The sequence below is a fragment of the Symsagittifera roscoffensis genome, chromosome 8 (genome assembly GCF_963678635.1).
Source record: "Symsagittifera roscoffensis chromosome 8, txSymRosc1.1, whole genome shotgun sequence".
In the NCBI taxonomy this organism is placed as follows: domain Eukaryota; kingdom Metazoa; phylum Xenacoelomorpha; order Acoela; family Convolutidae; genus Symsagittifera; species Symsagittifera roscoffensis.
Window position 1 is genome coordinate 10,909,554 of NC_087069.1, and position 23,433 is coordinate 10,932,986.

The following is a 23,433-nucleotide window of genomic DNA, read 5'->3' on the forward strand; positions in this document are numbered from 1 at the left end:
AAAATCAAAAAATTACTTACTCTATAAATCATAGTTCTCGGGAATCCGAAAAAAATCGGCATGGCAAACCGGAGCCAAAACTGAAATATAAATTGATCGGATTAATTTCATACCAACATTCTTAATCTGGACGTATAGATTTATACAGAGGTGGGTAGTTTTTTAGGATAAAGAACTGACAGGACATACAAGAACAACTCAAAGCAATTAGTAGCCAAAATCCTATTTTTTGATCGTTTCGAATTTTTTTGCTCGATAGCTAAGTTTTGTTCTAAGCCCAGTATGTTAAATAAGACAACCTAAATTGTGAAATAAAATGGTCGTTTCAATCAAATCCTTGAATTTTTTCAGAAGCTAAAAAAGGACGTACACGAATTTTGTTAACCAATGGTTTAAAATTATTTTGTGGATTCCACAGACCCAAAATAAATAAATGACCGTAAATTCAGTATTTTTTTATTTTAGCTGGAGTTTGTTCAAACTGGTTATATCAAATTGCGGATCCCCCATCCGGAAGGAGTTTGCTCACAGTTTGTTGTGAAATCAATGATAAAAACCAATTTTCACTCGGATACGAATATTGGAACACTATCTCAATAAAAAAAGTAAGTGAGTTATCTGTTCGAGTCCCCCTCATCTTTACGGGTAAGGTTTAACAAGTGTATCATCTGGGAGCCCACCCACACTCGTTTTTGCCGAAAAACTGTACAAATATGATAACTATATTCCGAATAAAGGCTCAAATATTTCTGTCATTTTCACTTTTGAAGACCCAACTACCATTCTTGCAATCCCCAAAAAATCGAAGTGCTCAGTGAACTGTGGATATTAGTTTCTATTAACCCCCTTTTATGGTAGACTTTAAAACGATGTTTGCCCCTTTTTAAACCGAGTGCTTTGTTGCATAAAACTTCTTATGTTTGAAATTGCAATTCTCAGAAGTAGATTTTGTCGCAGTCCAGTTGGTTGGCCTTATCTCAAAACTTTGTTTCGCAAAATTTGATAGGAATTGCAGCCCCCCTATTGCAATAGTGATTAAAAGGTTAACAAATTCCTTTATTGTTATGAAAAGTCTAGCCGATGTGAACATATGGTAATCGCGTACCGAACCATTTCTTGTGACCAAAGTAGCCGACATGGCCAAACGGTTTTGTATGCCCATATTGTTTGCTATGATTGCTGTTGTTGTTGTAGCCTCGTCGACACTTCAAAATGGTGATTCCGTTTGTTTTTCTTAACAGTCGTTTTGCGTTGTCCCTGGCTCTAGTGTTATTGGCCCCAGACGGGATATGTGGGGCACACCACTAACATGAGTTACTTGAACGTAGTCCTAACAGTGAACAAGTCAGAAATAATTTTGCATTTGGTTTCGCTGTTTTGAGTTCAGTATCCTCCGTCATGCTGATTGTTGTTTGAACGGAGTTTAGCTCTCCCATTACTTCGTGTTATGTCAGATTGATGTGTTCATTTAGTTATAGGGGTACCTGGAAATCAGTGAATGCGATCAGCGGCAATTTTCATATCTCCCTATAGCCACGACTGCAGACATCTGACTTTCAGCAACTTTTTGAGTTTGCTCGGTTTCTCCTAACATTGACATATGAAGCTGAAAAAACCGCTCCACTTTTGTAGTTGGTTTTTGAAGATGTCAAATGAAAATATGTTTTAGATTTCAAATAGTCGACTATGAGTTCTAGCTTTATCAAACTTCAGTCATTATCCGCAAAATTACGGCCTTGGATTGCTACAGGGGACAATTTTTTCGCCAAAACCTCCTGCATTTGGTTTTCTTCCAGTTTAACTTTTACATTCCAAACCAGTTGATGACTCAGTTGCAGCCAGCAACTCGGTTTTGCTACTGTTCTTCTACAGATCTTGTTCCTTCGGCAGGACTTATGTCATCTTTCAGCAGAGAAAAGTTCTTAGAAATATCCACGAAGAAAAGTTTGAGCATTTTTTTGGTTGGTACAGTACCACCTAAATTTTGGATCAATTTTCCACCCTTGATTCTGATGCTAGATTCGATTCTACTTTTTTTTCGCGCATCTGCTGCAGCTGTTCGTCCGAAGGTTGTCACCATTTAAAATGGCAAGCCGGAAAGCAGCATAAAAATTAGAAACTTCACCGCGGGCACTTTTCGGAAATACCAGGTTTTTGTTTGTCATATGTTTGAAAAGCTGGGGTAGGACTGTTTCCACACACCGAGTCTTCGCATCCTGGAAAGAATTACGTGTGTATTTGCCAGACTCAATGGATTTGCAGGGAGATACATACTGTTCGAAAATGAATATGTCTTGGTAATGCAATTTTCCTCCGCCTCGCATTAACCTACGTCAAAAATCCTTTTTCTCATTGTGATTGGATTTTTGGATGATTCCCAGGGACTTTGTACAAACCTACTCAGCACAAGTTGTGGTATTAGGACCAATTTACTTTGTATGGGGTCAATCTTTGTTCCAGAAAGATAAGGTTCTTGATAGTAGATTTCTTGATGGTAGATTTTTTCGTAATCTGAGGCGTTAAAACCACCTGCTGCTCTGAGTATTTTGGTGAATTCCTTCAAGCTCTTTCTCAAATTTTTACGGGCAGCCTTGGTGTTCATGCACCTTTTGGTATTTCCCCGTACTTGTGAAACGAGACTCGGGTAGAGGGCTTACAGACTTAAGGTACTAATGTGTGTTTTCTTTGGGACGAACAACAACTTCCTTTTTCCATACTCCTTCAAGCTAGCCTCCTCCATCTGTCACTTGGCACCGTCACACTCAATGCACAGATTCTTGAACGAGAGACTACGGGTACACACACTTCGCCAGCTTTGTATGTTCCACCTGTCGATACAGTTTTGAAACGAAAACACGGGTTTTAGGCTCCCAGTTTTCTCAAATTTTTTTCAAGCAGTTGAATGGGAAATGTTTCTGGGGATGCATATCATCAGTTATTTTTTTGGCTTTTTCTGAAGAACCATTTCCACACCTCGAATAATCATGTGATGTCATCCAAACAAACGCAGTGGCTTTTGACATTTGAATTGCCGAATTGCGAGCCACGAGACATATCAGATGTCACTCAAAAATCTTCAGTGGCTTTTGACATTTGAATTGCCGAATTGCGAGCCACGAGACATATCAGATGTCACTCAAAAAAGACAGCAAAAACAAGTCACATCAAAAAACATGAATCGCCAATAAACGTCAGCTTTGCTATTTACTGTCTCGGGGATTTTGTTTGGCTGAACAACTGGCCAGATTCTTGGTCGCCTGCAGTGGTTCGACCATTGTTCTACTCCAACAAATATCTGCTGTCTTCTCCAATTAGTTATTAAATACTTGTCGAAGCTAGTCCGTCGTTTTAAAGTGACTTTATTCCTCAAAGACGGAGATGATTTTTTTAGAACGGAAATTATTGACTCCGCAATCGTTTAAAGTTGATTTTTTTGCTTTAGTCAAAGTGTAGTGAAAATCTTCAGAAGATTTTGTTTGAAAAAAAATGGATATAAAAATTAATTCTACAATTTTAGCAGCAGCATTTACCCGGTCATATTCTCCTTTTTGACATCATCTTTCAGTATTTGGAGGCTAATTATATGACATTGAATACAAGACATTACTTGGCGCCAAATTCGATCGGAACTTTTTGGAGGAGTGCGCTACTGCAATAATATTGCTTGCCGTGATCTCTGCCGCTTAGTCTTGCCAGGAATCACATGCTCCAAAAGTTGAACCTGATGGTATCTGTTTAATTACGCGGCTACTGATGTTGCCGAATGCTCTGAGGCTACTCGAAGAGCTAGTGGCTAAGAGTTTGCTGATGCCCCTGATAATTTTGAGAATGTATAGATTCTTGATGTTTCTTAGTCTGTACGCGTTCACAAAGATACTGAAAATATCGGGGTTCTTGACGGCTCTGAAGATATTGAATGTCTTGCTTGGGTTTTCCAGAATGCTGTCAAGTTTTTGATGATTGCTCATGATCTTATTGTTGATGCTTAAAAACTCTAAAAGCTGCACTTTTGCTGCGCAATTTTTTTAAAATTTGAAACTTATTTTGATTCCATTCTTTTGTCTAAGTAGAACTTGTTTGAGCGCATATAGAATTAACAACTGCATAAATCCTGCTGCTACTGCAATCGAATGACTGCTCATCGAATTAATCTTCTTTTCGTACAAGATCATCAACCGTCTGTCAATGAAATAAGTGTTAACACCAGTCGATATTAGTTTTCCATATTTGTTATCCTTTTTTCCGTTACTTCATCGAGATTTTTTTTAGTTTCTAGCAATTTTTGATCGAGTCTTGAGGCTATTGAATATCGATTTTATACCTGTTGTGCCATGTTTTTCTCGTTTGGATCTTGGATGTTTTGTTGACTGAAACTGTGACCTGGATTCGAAGCTAGATCGAATTGGATTGAAAATTTGGTTTATTTTCAGTTTTGAATGTCTGCCGGCATGTCGATTTGTTTTTCGTCTTCTATTTCGTTTTTTATGTCGGTTTGTATGTAGATCTTTACTTCGATTTATAGGGCTGTTCATATGTCGAATAGTGAGTTGGTCTGTATCTCATTATGTTGTATGTCGAACAAATGCAAGTTAGAAGATTCTCAAACCTAATTAGAAAGACTTGCTATAATGAGTGAATTCAAATTAAATTGTTAAGAATTTATGCGCCTTACTCAACTATTATATTGCTTAATCGGCCTGCAAAGTATTTATAAATATGATGTATTTTCAAAGTAAAAAAAATCAAAATAGGGTTAAACTTCCCGGCCATTTATTAGATTTCAGGGCCAAATATGAAGTCATTAATCGTTCCGAGAGATTTTTAAATCCAACTAAAAAAGGTCAAGTTAATTGTTTCGTGAGATTTCTATTGCTAATTAATCAATCAACTCTTTGCTGATAAGAAGACAAATTTACTGATCTCTTTAACTCCCCTCTTTGAGCTAAACAGATCCACAAAACACATCCCACTTTGAAAAACTGACGAAACCTTCTGTTCATCTCGTTCTTTCCTACAGCGCATTTGTACCTTTCAAAAGCCAAAAATACGTTTTGTTCATATCAAATCTTATGTGATGACGACAGTTTGTTGCAGTTCAAATTTCAGATGCTGACAAAAGTTTGTTGCACGGAACCGACTTTTTAGCAGACAAACTTGTTAGAAGAAAAGTTGTAACAAGAACTTCTATTATGATAGATAAACAAATTTGACTGACATGTTATGACGAGACGTTTGGTCAACCCCATTTGTTGCGAAATCAAATCGCAAACACTGACCATATTTGGCGCCAAATTCGATCGGAACCATTCGGAGGAGTGCGCTACTGCGATAATATTGCTTGCAGTGATCTCTGCCGCTTAGTCTTGCCAGGAATCACATGCTCCAAAAGTTGAACCTGATGGTATCTGTTTAAGTACGCGGCTACTGATGTTGCCGAATGCTCTGAGGCTACTCGAAGAGCTAGTGTCTAGGAGTTTGCTGATGCCTTTGATAATTTTGAGAATGTATAGTTTCTTGATGTTTCTTAATCTGTACGCGTTCACAAAGATACTGAAAATATCGGGGTTCTTGACGGCTCTGAAGATATTGAATGTCTTGCTTGGGTTTTCCAGAATGCTGTCAAGTTTTTGATGATTGCTCATGATCTTATTGTTGATGCTTAAAAACTCTAAAAGCTGCTCTTTTGCTTCGCAATTTTTTAAAATTTGAAACTTAATTTGATTCCATTCTTTTGTCTAAGTAGAACTTGTTTGAGCGCATATAGAATTAACAACTGCATAAATCCTGCTGCTACTGCAATCGAATGACTGCTCATCGAATTAACCTTCTTTTCGTACAAGATCATCAACCGTCCGTCAATGAAATAAGTGTTTACACCAGTCGATCTTAGTTTTCCATATTTGTTATCCCTTTTTCCGCTGCTTCATCGAGATTTTTTTTTTGTTTCTAGCAATTTTTGATCAAGTCTTGAGGCTATTGAATATCGATTTTATATCTGTTGTGCCATGTTTTTCTCGTTTGGATCTTGGATGTTTTGTTGACTGAAACTGTGACGTGGATTCGAAGCTAGATCGAATTGGATTGAAGCTTTGGTTCATTTTCAGTTGTGAATGTCTGCCGGCATGTCGATTTGTTTTTCGTCTTCTAGTTCTGTTTGTACGTCAAGTCTCATGGCTGTTTGTAATGGGATCCGAGAATGTCGTCGATTCATATGCCGTTTTTTATGTCGGTTTGTATGTAGATCTTTACTTCGATTTATAGGGCTGTTCATATGTCGAATAGTGAGTTGGTCTGTATCTCATTATGTTGTATGTCGAATAAATGCAAGTTAGAAGATTCTCAAACCTAATTCGAAAGACTTGCTGTAATGAATGAAATCAAATGAAAATGTTAAGAATTTATGCGCCTTACTCAACTATTATATTGCTTAATCGGCCTGCAAAGTGTTTATAAATATGATGTATTTTCAAAGACAAAAAAAATTCAAAATAGGGTTAAACTTCCCGGCCATTTATTAGATTTCAGGGCCAAATATGAAGTCATTAATCGTTCCGAGAGATTTTTAAATCCAACTAAAAAAGGTCAAGTTAATTGTTTCGTCAAGTTAATCGATCAGTTTTTTGCTATTAGGAAAACAAATTTAGTGATCTCTTTATCTCCCCTCTTTGAGCTAAAAAGATCCACAAAACACATCCCACTTTGAAAAACTGACAAAAGTTCTGTTCAGCTCGTTCTTTCCTACAGCGCATTTGTACCTTTCAAAAGCCAAAAATACGTTTTGTTCATATCAAATCTTATATAATGACGACAGTTTGTTGCAGTTCAAATCTCAGATGCTGACAAGAGTTTGTTGCACGTGACCGACTTTTTACCAGACAAACTTGTTTGAAGAAACGTCGTAACAAGAACTTCTACTATGATAGATAAACAAATTCGACTGGCAGATGTTATGACGAGACGTTTGGTCAACCCCATTTGTTGCGAAATCAAATCTCAAACACTGACCATATTCCTCGGAAGCTGATAATACTTCGTTTCAGTTCAAATCTGAATAAATGCTGACTGCGTTTATCCTTATTGACATAAAAAATGGCACCGTTTAGTATAGCGTCATTTTGGTGCAGATCAAATCTCGATTTTTGACTGCATTCCTCAATAGTAGTTGAGATTTCGATCTCAAATGCTGACATTGTTTGGGGCATCTCAAAACTCAGATGCTTATAAACAGCTCGTTCCAGGTTACAATTCAACTACTGTTGTTCTGACACACCGACAAACCGTTTTTTTCTCTCTCAATTGTGTTCAGTACAAAACGATCAAAATCAACTGTCTAATCACCCTCCCCCCTAAACTATTTTAGTGAGGTAACAAAACAGTTTATCAGAAAAAGAATGCGAGGGAAAATTATTTGATTCTAAATGATAAAAAAAATCCTTCGGGGTCTTTAACTTCATACCTCTCGTATATCTACCAAGTATTATCCTCCCCAATCAAGAACAAATCAACGCTTAAAAATGAGAGTTTTATACCGAGTAAAAAACATTACTTTTTCTTTGCAGAAGGGGAGAAGTATTTAAAGAGATCTAATCAACCGATTTCAATATACGATAAAAACTTTACGCTTTAGAGAAGTTGAAATATCTCTGCGGTCGGTCACTACACGAGACATATTGAACAATTGATGCAACGTTTAATTGAATTTTGCAAATAAATGATTAAATCTTTCACATTAACAATTTGTCAGATCTGATTTGATTTTTTATTCAAACATTAAAGTAGTATAGCTAATTTACACTGGAATGGGGGGGGGGGTGAGGGTGATCCCTACAGTGATCATTGGGCATTGAGATCCCAACGTAACTTTTTAAAAGTACTGATCCCATGTAAAAGTACTGATCCCATGTAAAATTTTTCATGATCCCAAATAATGATCCCACAAATTTGATCCCAATGTATAATTTTTTAAACCAATGAACCTGAATGCGAGGGAAATAAATTTGTGTAGAAATTTTTGTTAGGATGATAGCTAAATCGTCCAAATGCCCAGACGATGTATTTCGCTCTTTTTGTTCATGCACCAAATTGGAGTGGTATATAAAGTGGTTATAGCGATTAGTTTCATGCATGGTATCTGAAAGACGCTTGATTTCTGCACCGAATATGTTTGAAATATGTGTATAGAATCAGCTTGAAATTTATTCGAATAATTTGAATAGTGCTATATGTTTCAGTATTCTATTTAGCAAACTAAAATGTTTTGATAAATCCAAACTGGGCTAAATGGTTTTTGAGCCTACATTGTAATTCGATACTTGAATAATACTCTAATTAACAAAAAAAATGGAAAAAGTCAATTAAAGAAAATGAAGAAAAAATACAAATGTTAATAAGAAAATTGTTAGATAATGAGAAAGCATATGAGTTAGGAAACATTTCAAAATAGAATCATTATTGTAAAGGAAATCAGAAGCTTAATTTCATTGACAGGTTGATTGAAATGTATACGAAATCAGTCATGTAGAACTAAATAATAGTTTATTGAAAAAGCATATGGGTTAGGAAACGAGTATTGTGCATGTTTGATCCGTTTTTGTGTAGAAATATTGTCTAAACTTGTACCTAATTGTTACTATAAAATTGAAGTGGAACAAAATTTCTTGGGGTCCGAGTAGAGGAAAACGCATGGCGCTCGACTCTCAGCCGTCCGGAAATTGTACTGAAAGGAGGCAACAGTTGCTGGTATGGTGATATCCCCCCATAGATCGATTTTGTATTTTTTTTGATAGTAATCTAACTTCTCGGATTATTGCTATTAATTTAACAATTGAGTAAAAATGTCAATTACTAGAAAAAATGTAATGTTTAAATGAAATTGAAAAGTGAACAAAACAGCCATATAAAATAGTTAGTTAATGAGAAAGCATGTGAGTTAGAAAACGTTTCAAAACATGATCATTTATGTAAACAAAATCAGAAGCATCACCATTAAAGTTTTTATCATAAATCAAATGTGCAATATAAATACAAAAAGAACCGCACATGGTAGAGTTTGAGTCTTGCATGGGATAATTTGTCATTATTTCAGTGATCTGATGAAATTTCTCGTTCAATCGTTTAAACAGATTGGTGTACTGCCAAAGAGGAAGACCGAGAGGATCAGCGAAGTATAAAACATTTCTTCTGTTGCAAATCACAATCCAATGTGTCCCCGGAGAATCTGATTTTGAAGTGTTCACAATCATAAAGATGTTGTTTGGGATGTGAGGTGGAAAATTATCCGCTGCAAATACTCCAAGAAACTTATATTTCAGATGTTTACAGTTCTGAATGAGATCGTGAGTGGATTTCATCCATTTTCAGACAGTCGAAATTGGAAGGACGTTCTTTGTAACTTTACGGTCAGATGTAAAAAATACATTCGATGAGCGTAAACCCCAAACAAAAATTTCCAGGTTTGCTGTCAAAGCGTTTGAGAATTGAGATCGAGTGAAACTGAGCAGTTAGTAAGTTCTGGATGCAAGAAGTCATGAGCTGCCTGCTGTGTGCTAGTGAGATCGAAACAGATAATAAAGTGCTGTTGGTAGTTATCCAGATTGATTCCTAGCCCGCAGTGCAACAAACCTAGCGATGATAGTGTGTTAAAGAAGAGACGTTTATGATCTTGTGTACTGATTGGTGTACTTGCTATTGGTAAACCGTTCCGTCTCAAGGTAACTTGCTCCAATCCAAACTTTTGATAATGAAAAGGATTCGTTCGGTTTGTTCCTAGAAATGCATTATTTGTGTTCAATGCTATTATAAATTGTCTAACCGGTTCACGAGGAAAAATATCTTCCTGTTGCCAGCTGCGTTGACCAGCTGCTGCAAGAAATGTTTTTGTAATTTCTTCTTGATATGGCTAGTTCGCAGGAGTTTTGAGCAAAGTTGATTCAATGGCAGAGAGCACATGGTCGGTCACAGTCATTTTTCTAACATAGAGGTTCGCTTCGAGTATTTGCAGCTTGTAATGCTTGGCAGCATCTTCAGATATGATGAGAAAGTCTTCATGAGAACGTCTGTAGGAAAGTCTGAGGGTAACATAACATCGCTCAACAATTGCTTGTCACATGTGAAAAAGATCAAATCCATAGAACCAAATTTTCCTCGATTCACGGACCAGTTCTCGTTGAGATATGAAATCAGCTGCATCTATTGCAGCGGGATTATTTTCAAAACGATATCCCTGACACTTAAGCCATGATTCCTTGGCTCCTTTGCTGTTAGAAAATTCTGTTCCAATAAAGCTTTTATGCGCAAAATTACTTATGGAATTTGAGATTTTGAGTCCATTAGCAGAGAGGGTACAGTCAGAGAAAAGGGAATACAGGGAGCTGTTTACGAGAAACGGTGAATCAGACATAGTAGGATCAGTGTTGTCGTATCGCAGATCAGCTCCATTTGATTGCGTTACTTTGCATCGTATTTCCAAATAAATTTTTTGCAGGTCAACAAAATTATTACGGTCACCGGTGATTTCAAATTCAATCATTGGTCCATTAGGTGAATAGAAAGGTCCAATTTTTTGATCAAAAGCGTTTTCAAAAGTAATTAAAAGAGGTTGTTTTTCAAACAAATCCAGAGAGCTATGGGTAGCTTCATTGGGTAACAAATTAGCGATCATTTTTTATGTTTGAGAAAAAATCTGCTCGACTTCTCACTGGTCTGGTTTTTCTTCGAATGGTTGTTTTTCTTTTTCGAGCCCCCTACTGACCTTCTTCTTCGTAATTCATTCATTGGTGTCTTTCGACGACGTCTAGCACCACCGAGTTGTTTTCTTGCAGTTTTTGTGACAGTGTTTTTCAATGCTTGTTTAGGAGACTTCTTTTTCATAGCGAAATCAATCAGTTCTGGCGCTGCACTCATCAAAAGTTCTCGGCCCACTTTTTTCGCAGCCGTCGTGCAAGCGGTATAGCAACACGACCAATGCCAGCAGCCAAAGCGCCAAATCCACTGCCGCGTTGTCGGTAGTGTCCAGAGAAATGAGGAAGTGAAGCTTGCTTTGCATAATATTGTTCCATTGGTTTTCAATCTAAGCGCTTGAATTTTAGAGTCAACACAACTTTACCAGTTCCTGCAAAGGGCACTAGTCTTCCGGTTTATGTGCGCAACTGTACCGATATTGATTGTACAGATGAAGTGAATATATTTTTTTGTAGTCTAAATTAGTGAAGTTTTTTCGATGATTAGGTTCAATGCTGCAGGCACTACCGTTTTTGATGCGTCTATTTGAATCAATGACGCGTAACAATGGGGCCTTTGCATCACCAACAGTTTGGTATTGAATAATGTCAATATAGACAAAAATTAGACTTGTCCCACTTGATAAGTCAAATGGGAAATGAGATTCGTACAGTTCGTTTCCCTCATAAGATGCATCGAAGGAGGGTATCATTTTGTAACCAATGTGATATTCACCGTTCTCATCAAGCTTTGCATTGCAGCCTAAAAGACTGGGTATTTGGGGACTTGGGAATGAGATTCCTTCATTTGCGTTCATCCAAATGCGCATGCTATTCGTGATTTCTTGAGGACTCGCATCAAAATGAATTTTGTCTTTGAGTTTTGTTTTTATCTCATTAATCAATTGTTCTATAAAAAGGTACTCTCCTGATTTGATAAAAACTTTTTCGCCATAGTAGGGTCTGGAAATTGTATTCCGATTGCCAGCGTTGGATTTACTGGCTACTACTTCGGATGCTCTGAAGTACGTAAATTCCTCATCAGTAACATTGTTTAATTTTGTGGGGAAAATTATTTCTGAGAGAGCAACTCTCCAATTTCCGTCTAAAGCTATTTCTTCTTTACAAAAACTTCTAAAACTGGCCAAAGTGTTGTTTGGGAAATAATCCATTGATGCTGTTGAAATCAAATGTAAAGTAAACTCATCACTGCCCATTTTCGTTATAATCAGCTTTGTTTCTAATTAAACTAAGTTCTTTTTCATAAAAGTTTCCGCTGATTTGAGACTGTATTTCCGCTTCCTTTTCCGCATCAATGAGACTGTATGTTGGAGGGTTTACAGTACGAGTGGCATTTATTTCAAAAACTTCGTCTATAAAAATCTGCTTGTAACCTTTTCTAAAAGGCAAGTCAGTCTTCGCTATTTGCACATAGTCACCAACATAAAATTTTGGTTTATGTACCAACTTCGATGAACTGTTAATAATAATGAAACTAAAGCAGGTACATGTTTTCTTGTGACCTTGCTTGGAGCGAATTTTCTTACTCTATTAACGCGTGAGTTAATCGTTTGAACAAAACTTTGTAATTTTTCAATATAACTGTAAGTCCATTCAAACTCCAAGTATTTGTAGATAATACTTTTCAGCGATCGAAAGTTTCTTTCGTCAAACGCTGATTTTTTTTCACTGTGAGTATTGTATTTGATGATTTCTCGTTTAGTACATAACTTTTCGAACTCTCCCTTAAACTCGGTGCCTTTGTCAACCCAAACTTTTTTTGGTTGTTTTGTTTTGATCAATTTTTTGAAAGCTTCGGTTGTTTCCGAGCATATTTGGCCTTCAGGGGTTCCACTCGTAAGTAGCGAGAGAGACAATCGACAGCAACTAACAAATATCGTACCCATCGGTTATAATTCGCCAATTTATCAACATAAGCCAATTCAAGAGACCAAATTTCGTTGATATCGTTAACAATCACTTTTAGCGGAGGTTATGTTTTTTTTTCACTTTGTATGTGATGATTGAGATCTCAGAAATTTTTAAACTTTTTTTGGTGAGAGTTGACTAGCATTTGTTAAATTTTTAACGCTACCAAATGCAGCTGCACCTTTCGTGTAGAGTAATTTGAGTTTTTTCTTCACTGATAGTAGGATTTCCATTCTTTTGTTGACGTCGTCGCAAACGATTCTTTACTGCTTTCATATTCGTCGTCATCTTTGTCGTTGGTGGTGGGGAAAAATTCTTTTTTATGGGTTTTTCTTTTGTCTGATTGCTTGGTTTTGGGTTTGAGAGTTGTCGATGGAGTCTTTGAAGAGGAGGGTTTTGGTCTCTTTGAGTCCTCAGTTGTCGGGTTGTCGTCGGAGACAAAGGAGGAAGAAGTTGAGGGCTTAGCTGCTTCGCTCTTAAGCGAGCGGAGAATCTGTTTGGCATAAGTGTTGCACACTAAGCTAGGATCAAGATTCAGTTCTTTCAAAATTTGTGGATAAAAAACACCCTCAAATGTTTTTGTGTTTTGCTGTGTATCGTACAAAAAGGATTCAATTTTAACGAGTGTTGGTTTTCCTTGAATTAGAAAATATACGTCAACGTCTAAAGTCAAGGATTCAACTTTGAACAACTGCTTCAGCACTGTGTTTGCCCTTTCCATTTTATTAGCTTCCAATAGCTCTTGAATGGATTCCATAACCTTTCGAAACACTTCAGCGGTTTTTCCATTACTTTTTCATCGTTTTTTTTCTGTTCTCTATGAGCTTGTCTGCTGCAGTGAATTGTATGATTCAAAATTTTTTTCTGCTTCATCATCGCCATCATCACTAAAATTAGTAAGTGCAGATAAATTTATTTTTCGAAGAGTTGGTACTACATTATTAGGGGTTAAAGGAATAGGAGATGTTGGGTTTAATGGTGGTGGAGAGTCACGGCTGATATTTCGTTCTCGAAATCGTTGTATGTAATTGAGTTGAAATGATTTGTCATTAATTAATGGATTATGAAAGATTTGAGATTATGGTGCAGTTTTTTCATCTGGAGCATATGTTTTTCGAGGAATGAGGATGAATTATTCAGCATACATATTTGAGGTTCTAGTTTTTCAGGTAAATGTAACACGATTCTCCGATTGATTTAACCAGTGAAATATTGTTTGCCAAAACTTTTCGTTTTTCTTGGATACTAAACTTAGGGTCAACAATTTTTCCAAATGGTATTTTCTTAGTCTCGATGAAACTTTTGTTAGCTGGAACATGACCCAGAAAAACATTCACAAAACAATCGTAAAGAAATCTAATAAAATTTGAATCAGCTCCTGTCAAAATTGATCTACAATGGCGACTATTGAGCATTTGCTTCAGTATACATAATTCTTTCTCTTTCATTTTCAAGAGATGTGATAACTGCTTTTGAGGATGGTAAATAGAAAATGGTTGGCGATGGTGGAACTATGTTTGACGAATAACGAAGACATTCTGAAGTTTTGGGATCCAAGTCTATCAACAGATGACCGAAATCTTCTTTCGTTGCCAACTGATACGCATGACGGAAGAATTTTGCATTTTTCAACTGTCTGCCTAAATAATCATTTTGTTGAATGTCTCGAGGTGATTTGAACAAAATTAAGTGAGTTATATTCAAATCTATTGTACGTGATTGCTTACTCTGCTGAAATAAATTGTGCTTGACATAAATAACATGAACAATTTTATGTCGGCCTGCTGTAGCTAATTTAACAAAATCTTTCTCATTAAAAATTTCTTCACAGATATCATGAAAGACAATCATACAATCCCGTAAGTTATTAACTTTTTCAAAGCTGGACAGTTTTATAAATGCAATATCAAATTTGTTGTGAGAAACAAAGGAACGGTATTTGGGTTGATCGTGAAGTTAAAAATAAAATATCTTGTTATACGATGGATAGAATGTACCTTTGAGAAGCATTTAAAAAATTAAATCAGTTTTGCCAGATCCCGAAGGACCTGAAACGGACATAAGCAGACGATCTTTTGTTGAAATGATCTTATTCATTATTATAACTTGGGATTGGGTAATATGTAACCAACTGTACTGGATAGTATTGAAAGCCAAATGGCAGTCTCGTCACACTAAGATTGTAAAAAGACAATTTTGAAATAGATAAGGAGAGCAAAATGAAAAGGAAACAGACTTGTGTGAAAAAGACAACTTCTGCAGACGGAAGAGAAACAGAATTACAAAAATTCCAAGATCTGTTTTCGTGAGATAAAGACTGTTCGGCACCACCAATGTCTACAAAGTCGCAATCATTGTTCTCAACAGTGGTGGTTTCTTCAATTTCCATGTTTACTGGAAGACTTTTTTTGCTTATTTGTATCAAGATGATAGTTACAACTGCATACCAATCGCCTTTTTTTTCTCTCTGATCTATTGCCGTTTGGTTTGTATTTTATTTTATATCTTGCTATGTTTTTGTCTGTCAAAAGTACCCGAACAATTTTTTCTACGTTTCCGGTACCGATTTCGTCTAATAACTTTTTTGGTAAATTCTCACATGTTAAGTTCACATTTTGTGTGTTTTCTTTTGGCAAAATTTTTTTTTTGAAATTCTGAATTTTCAAACACGACATGTTAGCAACTAGTAATCACACAAGATCTAAGGAATTGAAAACAATCAATAAATATATTTATTATGATTCACAAAACTTGGCATACATATGTGATTCTTCTTTTCGGTTCAACAGGCAAACCAACTCCTCGTGCAATGAAGAAAAACTCTTGTTTTGTAAATTTGTCATGGTTACAATTAGATTTGAACTTTACAACAAAATGATCAGCAACTCTGATAGTGGCTTGAACTAAATGTATTTCCTCAACGTTATCAGTTTTGACTAGTTCTTTCAGTTCAGCTGGAAGCTGATGGTCATGCAAATGGATTTGTCTTCTCTCTCCCAGCTGAGGTTGCAGCCCTTCCAGGTTGAGATTGAACAACGGAATTGACTGGCGAAATTCCTAGAGTCTGGACATTGTACAGGTGAAGGTAGTCAAGAACTGTAAAAAAATTTCCGTAAATTGTTGATTTCGATATCGTTCAGTGTAATTTGTTCGAGTTTTTGTAGGAGTGGTTTTCCTCGACAATCTAATATGCCTGTCCGCGTAAGAGTAATTTTAATTCTTGGTGTTAAATTGTTTTCAGGACTCTGGTTAGTCATTGAAGCGTAAACCACCAAATTTGGAGATAAGGTTGTTTGCATCATTGGAAAGTTCATTTTGTAACCAATCGAAAAAAACGTTGGATTTTTTACGGGTACAATGCTTTAAAAATTGATGCGAGGGAAGTAAATGAGAATGTCGTTTGCAAATATGTTTTTCTTGACCCAATAACTGTTCAATCTTTGGGCAGCCAATATCTTCCAAATTTGTCACGGGTAATTTCAAGTATTCAGCTAATAAAACAGATTTTTGTGTTCCTTTAGCAAAAAAATGGGAATTTGGGTTCCTCAAACGAATGCTGTCAGAAATTTGATCCAAGTGTGAGTAAGGGTATTCACCTTCGTCCCAACGAAGCCCGTGTAGAAATTTAGATACCCAATTGTACGCTTTTTTCTCTTCTTTTGATAAAGTGTTGAATTGAACTGGTGGCAGAAAATGAATTGTATCAATTGTATTAGCAGAGCAAACGGAAAGTTCCTTTATGATCGAAGGTTTCTCGCCACATTTAAATCCTTCAAGATCTAAAATAATGAGATAATTGAAAAACAATTTTTTAGTTTCCTTTCTTTGGGTTAACATGACTTTCACTCAACATTCCTACAAACGAAATAACTTTGCGATGCAGCAAGCGTAACTGTATTATCAATTCGTTTCTGTCCCCCAACGGCCGGAGATTTCTTGCAAACGTTTTGATTTGGTGAAGTTTGTTTGTTAGATGATGTTGCAGAAAGCAATAAATTGGCTAAACGTTTTTTGATTGCAGTGAAATCTAACAAATCGAGATTGGCTGCAACAGGTTGTGCTGAATAAGTGAGAGCTAGTTTAAGCTTTTCAAATAACTCACCGTTTCCTTTGACATCTTTAGCAGGAGAAACTAAGTATTTGGCAAGGAAAAAATTGATTTAATTGTTCCTCTGAATCTACTTGAATCAACATATGGTAATGAGTTTTTTTTTCATTCTCGACTGAAAAAGGGCAATATTCAGATTTGAAGTGGCTTCCAAAAGTATAATTTTTAAAAGTAGATAAGTTAAGAACTTTTTCAGTAATAACAAATTTGAAATTTGGTTGAAACTTTTTGAAATAATCAGATAACACAACTTCGAACATAGCTTCTGCCTTTTTGTAAAGGAAAATTAATTCGAGTCGTGCTTGAAATCGTTTGTGTTTGAGGAATTTTGAGATTTCCTGGCTCGTTTACAATTAGATTGTGGTTTGTCTTTGTTTTCAACGGTATCAGAAATTTCACTTGTTTGCGCTCGGATTGACTTTCCCAATTTTAGTAATTTTGAAAATTCTTCGCTGCTTAAGGAAAGTTTTTGTACACATTCAAATTCAGCGCATTCAGTTGCTTTTTGAAAACTTTCAGGAATACATAAGTTCCAGTTTGGTCATATGTTTTCAATGTAGCACGCACTAATCTTTTACTGTTTTCCGAAATATGGAAATAGCAGTCGCCAGAATCCTTATCTGCTTTTGCTGTGGCGCTTGTTTTGGTTTTATTCATTGTAACGAGTAAATTTTCAAAGTAACTTGATTTAAAACTGAATAGAAAGAAATGAATGGTTTCGATTGATTGTATATGTCTGCAAAAAAAAGCGTTGTATCTATTTTAGTTTATATACAGATGTTCTTTATATGGCAAAGATACTGGATTGCAATTTGGTTCAAATGTATTAGTATTTTGTGCATGTACAACTGATAAGAGTTTCTATGGGTGTCAAAGGTCACAATGTTTAAACGTTTTTTTTTGATACAAGCTATTTGTTTGAATGTAATTTAGATAAACATAGAATACCATGCAAGGTAACATAAACATTTTACACGCCCTCCCTTATTAAACTGATTAAAAATGACATAGAAGTTCTTGAAATTTCTTATTTTAGAAGAACCAATCCCTATTTCAATCTCTTGAGGCGTTTTCACATTTCATTTCAGTTTTTTTTCTTTCCGCGTTACGTTTGTCTTTTTCTTCCAACTTTTCTTCAAAAATGTCTTGTTATCTTATTGCCGGATATTCCAATCACGAAAGAACCTTTTTTTATGAAACCGTTGTAGCAATAATTAACGAAGAGAAAAGTTTTAATCCTGATGAGTGAACTTGCACACATCACATTATGATTCCCAAAAATTTCTTACATTTATTCAGTAAACTTTCCTTAAGAAAGCCAAAGGAGGACGAAGAACTGAATATAAAGTATTTGAGTTACCTTACAAATTCTGGTAAATATACGGATCCCGACGAGCCTCTTGCTCTTCAGAGTGATATTTCGACTTCATCAAAACCAGTTAAAAAATTTTTGTATAAATACGATTGTGATGTTACTCCGATGTGTGAAAACCAGTTAGAATACTTTGAAGAAATTGAATTTTTTGATCGTTTATGGGGAATGGAACAGATTGAATCACCATTATTAGTTACGCCGAAAGCTGATCCTTCTCCTACAGTGTCACCATGGCTTGATGAACGATATTCTTCAACTGCAACTCGCACCCCCGAAGCGACAGTGAGTAATCACATGAAAAATTTGACTCCTTCTCTATGCCTTGCACCAAAGAAAAAGAGAAAGATAACAACACTAGAAAAAACTCAGGAGTATTTAGATCTGATTTAACTTTATTGAACTGTTGTTGCGTTTGATTGATTTTATTTTGGTTTTATTGTGTATAAAGATTTAAACTTGAAACTCAGATTGATATTTAATAGATTTCATTTGGTGTCCTCATATAAACATTTTGTAAATTAAAACTCTCAGCCTCTTAATGCTTCACTTGTCAAGTTGTTAGGAAAAAGAGAGCATAATAAGTCATTTTATAACCGAATGTTCGACAAGTCTTCAATCAAAATACAAAAAAGAACTTGAATTTTAAAATCTCGGAAAAATGTTGAAAATTTTTATCTCGTAAACTTGAGATCCTATAGTCTTTAGACCTCTGATGAAAAAAATTAACTGGTCGTGAGCAGTATTTTGATATATTGCACGACTATGTTCAGACCATTCACTGAAGAGATACAGACATTTCATTTTCGAAAAGCCTCATCCTACATCAATTTTCTAATTTTTTGTTACACGGTCCGAATATAGTCTTCCGACCACTCATATTGCTTCTCTCGTTGAGCTGGACATTTTTGAGCAAGGGTACCGACATTGTACAACATCTAGTTTGGGAGATCATCATTTTTTTTACAAACTTTATTTATTTTTTTTCAAGTTTTGTTTCTATTTTTTTGCGGAAAAATACAAATTGCTCTATGGATTGAAAAAACATGACCTAAATGAGAGACAATAAGTCTTCGATGAAATGTTTGGGGAAATTGTCATTATGATAATGTATATATGATAATGTTTAAGGTACAAGTTTTGTTTAAGAAAATAATATTTTTTTTCTTTTACATTATTCACGGTTAATTAGTCTTCACCATGTCTAATGAGTTTTTTTTTACTTTGCAACATTGATGGTTAGTGAGTCTTTATAGCAAAAGACATGTTGTAGTCTATTCAGTTCACATGTTCAAGCCATTAATAAGAAATCGAAATTTTTTTTTCAGAATTTTGTTGTTAATGTTAAACATCTTAATTAAAGTATTGTCTCTTTTAATTGACTTTTGTGGACTAAAACCGATCGGAGGAAACAATATTTGATCATGATAACGAATAAATTCAATATTTAGTTAGATTTTACAAATTATTGGCAATCAAAACTTTTGGCGGGACTTTTAAATTGAATTCAAATTTTGGCGGGCGATTGCCGTTTAAACTCAAATTTGAGCGGGAGTACATGTAGCATGTTTTCAAATTCATCCAATCCCATAAAGTCGTGTTATGTATTCAAAAATTTTTACATGATAACGAAAAAATTCAATATTTATTTAGATTTTACAAATTATTGGCAATCAAAACTTTTGGCGGGATTTTCAAATTGAATTCAAATTTTGGCGGGCGATTGCCGTTTAAACTCAAATTTGAGCGGGATAACATGTAGCATATTTTCAATTTCAATCAATCCCATGAAGTCGTGTTAAGTACTTGAAAATTTGTACAAATACTAATTTTATTTGCAAATTTCTATTTCTTCGAAGGTTTCTCGCCACATTTAAATCCTTCAAGATCTAAAATAATGAGATAATTGAAAAACAATTTTTTAGTTTCCTTTCTTTGGGTTAACATGACTTTCACTCAACATTCCTACAAACGAAATAACTTTGCGATGCAGCAAGCGTAACTGTATTATCAATTCGTTTCTGTCCCCCAACGGCCGGAGATTTCTTGCAAACGTTTTGATTTGGTGAAGTTTGTTTGTTAGATGATGTTGCAGAAAGCAATAAATTGGCTAAACGTTTTTTGATTGCAGTGAAATCTAACAAATCGAGATTGGCTGCAACAGGTTGTGCTGAATAAGTGAGAGCTAGTTTAAGCTTTTCAAATAACTCACCGTTTCCTTTGACATCTTTAGCAGGAGAAACTAAGTATTTGGCAAGGAAAAAATTGATTTAATTGTTCCTCTGAATCTACTTGAATCAACATATGGTAATGAGTTTTTTTTTCATTCTCGACTGAAAAAGGGCAATATTCAGATTTGAAGTGGCTTCCAAAAGTATAATTTTTAAAAGTAGATAAGTTAAGAACTTTTTCAGTAATAACAAATTTGAAATTTGGTTGAAACTTTTTGAAATAATCAGATAACACAACTTCGAACATAGCTTCTGCCTTTTTGTAAAGGAAAATTAATTCGAGTCGTGCTTGAAATCGTTTGTGTTTGAGGAATTTTGAGATTTCCTGGCTCGTTTACAATTAGATTGTGGTTTGTCTTTGTTTTCAACGGTATCAGAAATTTCACTTGTTTGCGCTCGGATTGACTTTCCCAATTTTAGTAATTTTGAAAATTCTTCGCTGCTTAAGGAAAGTTTTTGTACACATTCAAATTCAGCGCATTCAGTTGCTTTTTGAAAACTTTCAGGAATACATAAGTTCCAGTTTGGTCATATGTTTTCAATGTAGCACGCACTAATCTTTTACTGTTTTCCGAAATATGGAAATAGCAGTCGCCAGAATCCTTATCTGCTTTTGCTGTGGCGCTTGTTTTGGTTTTATTCATTGTAACGAGTAAATTTTCAAAGTAACTTGATTTAAAACTGAATAGAAAGAAATGAATGGTTTCGATTGATTGTATATGTCTGCAAAAAAAAGCGTTGTATCTATTTTAGTTTATATACAGATGTTCTTTATATGGCAAAGATACTGGATTGCAATTTGGTTCAAATGTATTAGTATTTTGTGCATGTACAACTGATAAGAGTTTCTATGGGTGTCAAAGGTCACAATGTTTAAACGTTTTTTTTTGATACAAGCTATTTGTTTGAATGTAATTTAGATAAACATAGAATACCATGCAAGGTAACATAAACATTTTACACGCCCTCCCTTATTAAACTGATTAAAAATGACATAGAAGTTCTTGAAATTTCTTATTTTAGAAGAACCAATCCCTATTTCAATCTCTTGAGGCGTTTTCACATTTCATTTCAGTTTTTTTTCTTTCCGCGTTACGTTTGTCTTTTTCTTCCAACTTTTCTTCAAAAATGTCTTGTTATCTTATTGCCGGATATTCCAATCACGAAAGAACCTTTTTTTATGAAACCGTTGTAGCAATAATTAACGAAGAGAAAAGTTTTAATCCTGATGAGTGAACTTGCACACATCACATTATGATTCCCAAAAATTTCTTACATTTATTCAGTAAACTTTCCTTAAGAAAGCCAAAGGAGGACGAAGAACTGAATATAAAGTATTTGAGTTACCTTACAAATTCTGGTAAATATACGGATCCCGACGAGCCTCTTGCTCTTCAGAGTGATATTTCGACTTCATCAAAACCAGTTAAAAAATTTTTGTATAAATACGATTGTGATGTTACTCCGATGTGTGAAAACCAGTTAGAATACTTTGAAGAAATTGAATTTTTTGATCGTTTATGGGGAATGGAACAGATTGAATCACCATTATTAGTTACGCCGAAAGCTGATCCTTCTCCTACAGTGTCACCATGGCTTGATGAACGATATTCTTCAACTGCAACTCGCACCCCCGAAGCGACAGTGAGTAATCACATGAAAAATTTGACTCCTTCTCTATGCCTTGCACCAAAGAAAAAGAGAAAGATAACAACACTAGAAAAAACTCAGGAGTATTTAGATCTGATTTAACTTTATTGAACTGTTGTTGCGTTTGATTGATTTTATTTTGGTTTTATTGTGTATAAAGATTTAAACTTGAAACTCAGATTGATATTTAATAGATTTCATTTGGTGTCCTCATATAAACATTTTGTAAATTAAAACTCTCAGCCTCTTAATGCTTCACTTGTCAAGTTGTTAGGAAAAAGAGAGCATAATAAGTCATTTTATAACCGAATGTTCGACAAGTCTTCAATCAAAATACAAAAAAGAACTTGAATTTTAAAATCTCGGAAAAATGTTGAAAATTTTTATCTCGTAAACTTGAGATCCTATAGTCTTTAGACCTCTGATGAAAAAAATTAACTGGTCGTGAGCAGTATTTTGATATATTGCACGACTATGTTCAGACCATTCACTGAAGAGATACAGACATTTCATTTTCGAAAAGCCTCATCCTACATCAATTTTCTAATTTTTTGTTACACGGTCCGAATATAGTCTTCCGACCACTCATATTGCTTCTCTCGTTGAGCTGGACATTTTTGAGCAAGGGTACCGACATTGTACAACATCTAGTTTGGGAGATCATCATTTTTTTTACAAACTTTATTTATTTTTTTTCAAGTTTTGTTTCTATTTTTTTGCGGAAAAATACAAATTGCTCTATGGATTGAAAAAACATGACCTAAATGAGAGACAATAAGTCTTCGATGAAATGTTTGGGGAAATTGTCATTATGATAATGTATATATGATAATGTTTAAGGTACAAGTTTTGTTTAAGAAAATAATATTTTTTTTCTTTTACATTATTCACGGTTAATTAGTCTTCACCATGTCTAATGAGTTTTTTTTTACTTTGCAACATTGATGGTTAGTGAGTCTTTATAGCAAAAGACATGTTGTAGTCTATTCAGTTCACATGTTCAAGCCATTAATAAGAAATCGAAATTTTTTTTTCAGAATTTTGTTGTTAATGTTAAACATCTTAATTAAAGTATTGTCTCTTTTAATTGACTTTTGTGGACTAAAACCGATCGGAGGAAACAATATTTGATCATGATAACGAATAAATTCAATATTTAGTTAGATTTTACAAATTATTGGCAATCAAAACTTTTGGCGGGACTTTTAAATTGAATTCAAATTTTGGCGGGCGATTGCCGTTTAAACTCAAATTTGAGCGGGAGTACATGTAGCATGTTTTCAAATTCATCCAATCCCATAAAGTCGTGTTATGTATTCAAAAATTTTTACATGATAACGAAAAAATTCAATATTTATTTAGATTTTACAAATTATTGGCAATCAAAACTTTTGGCGGGATTTTCAAATTGAATTCAAATTTTGG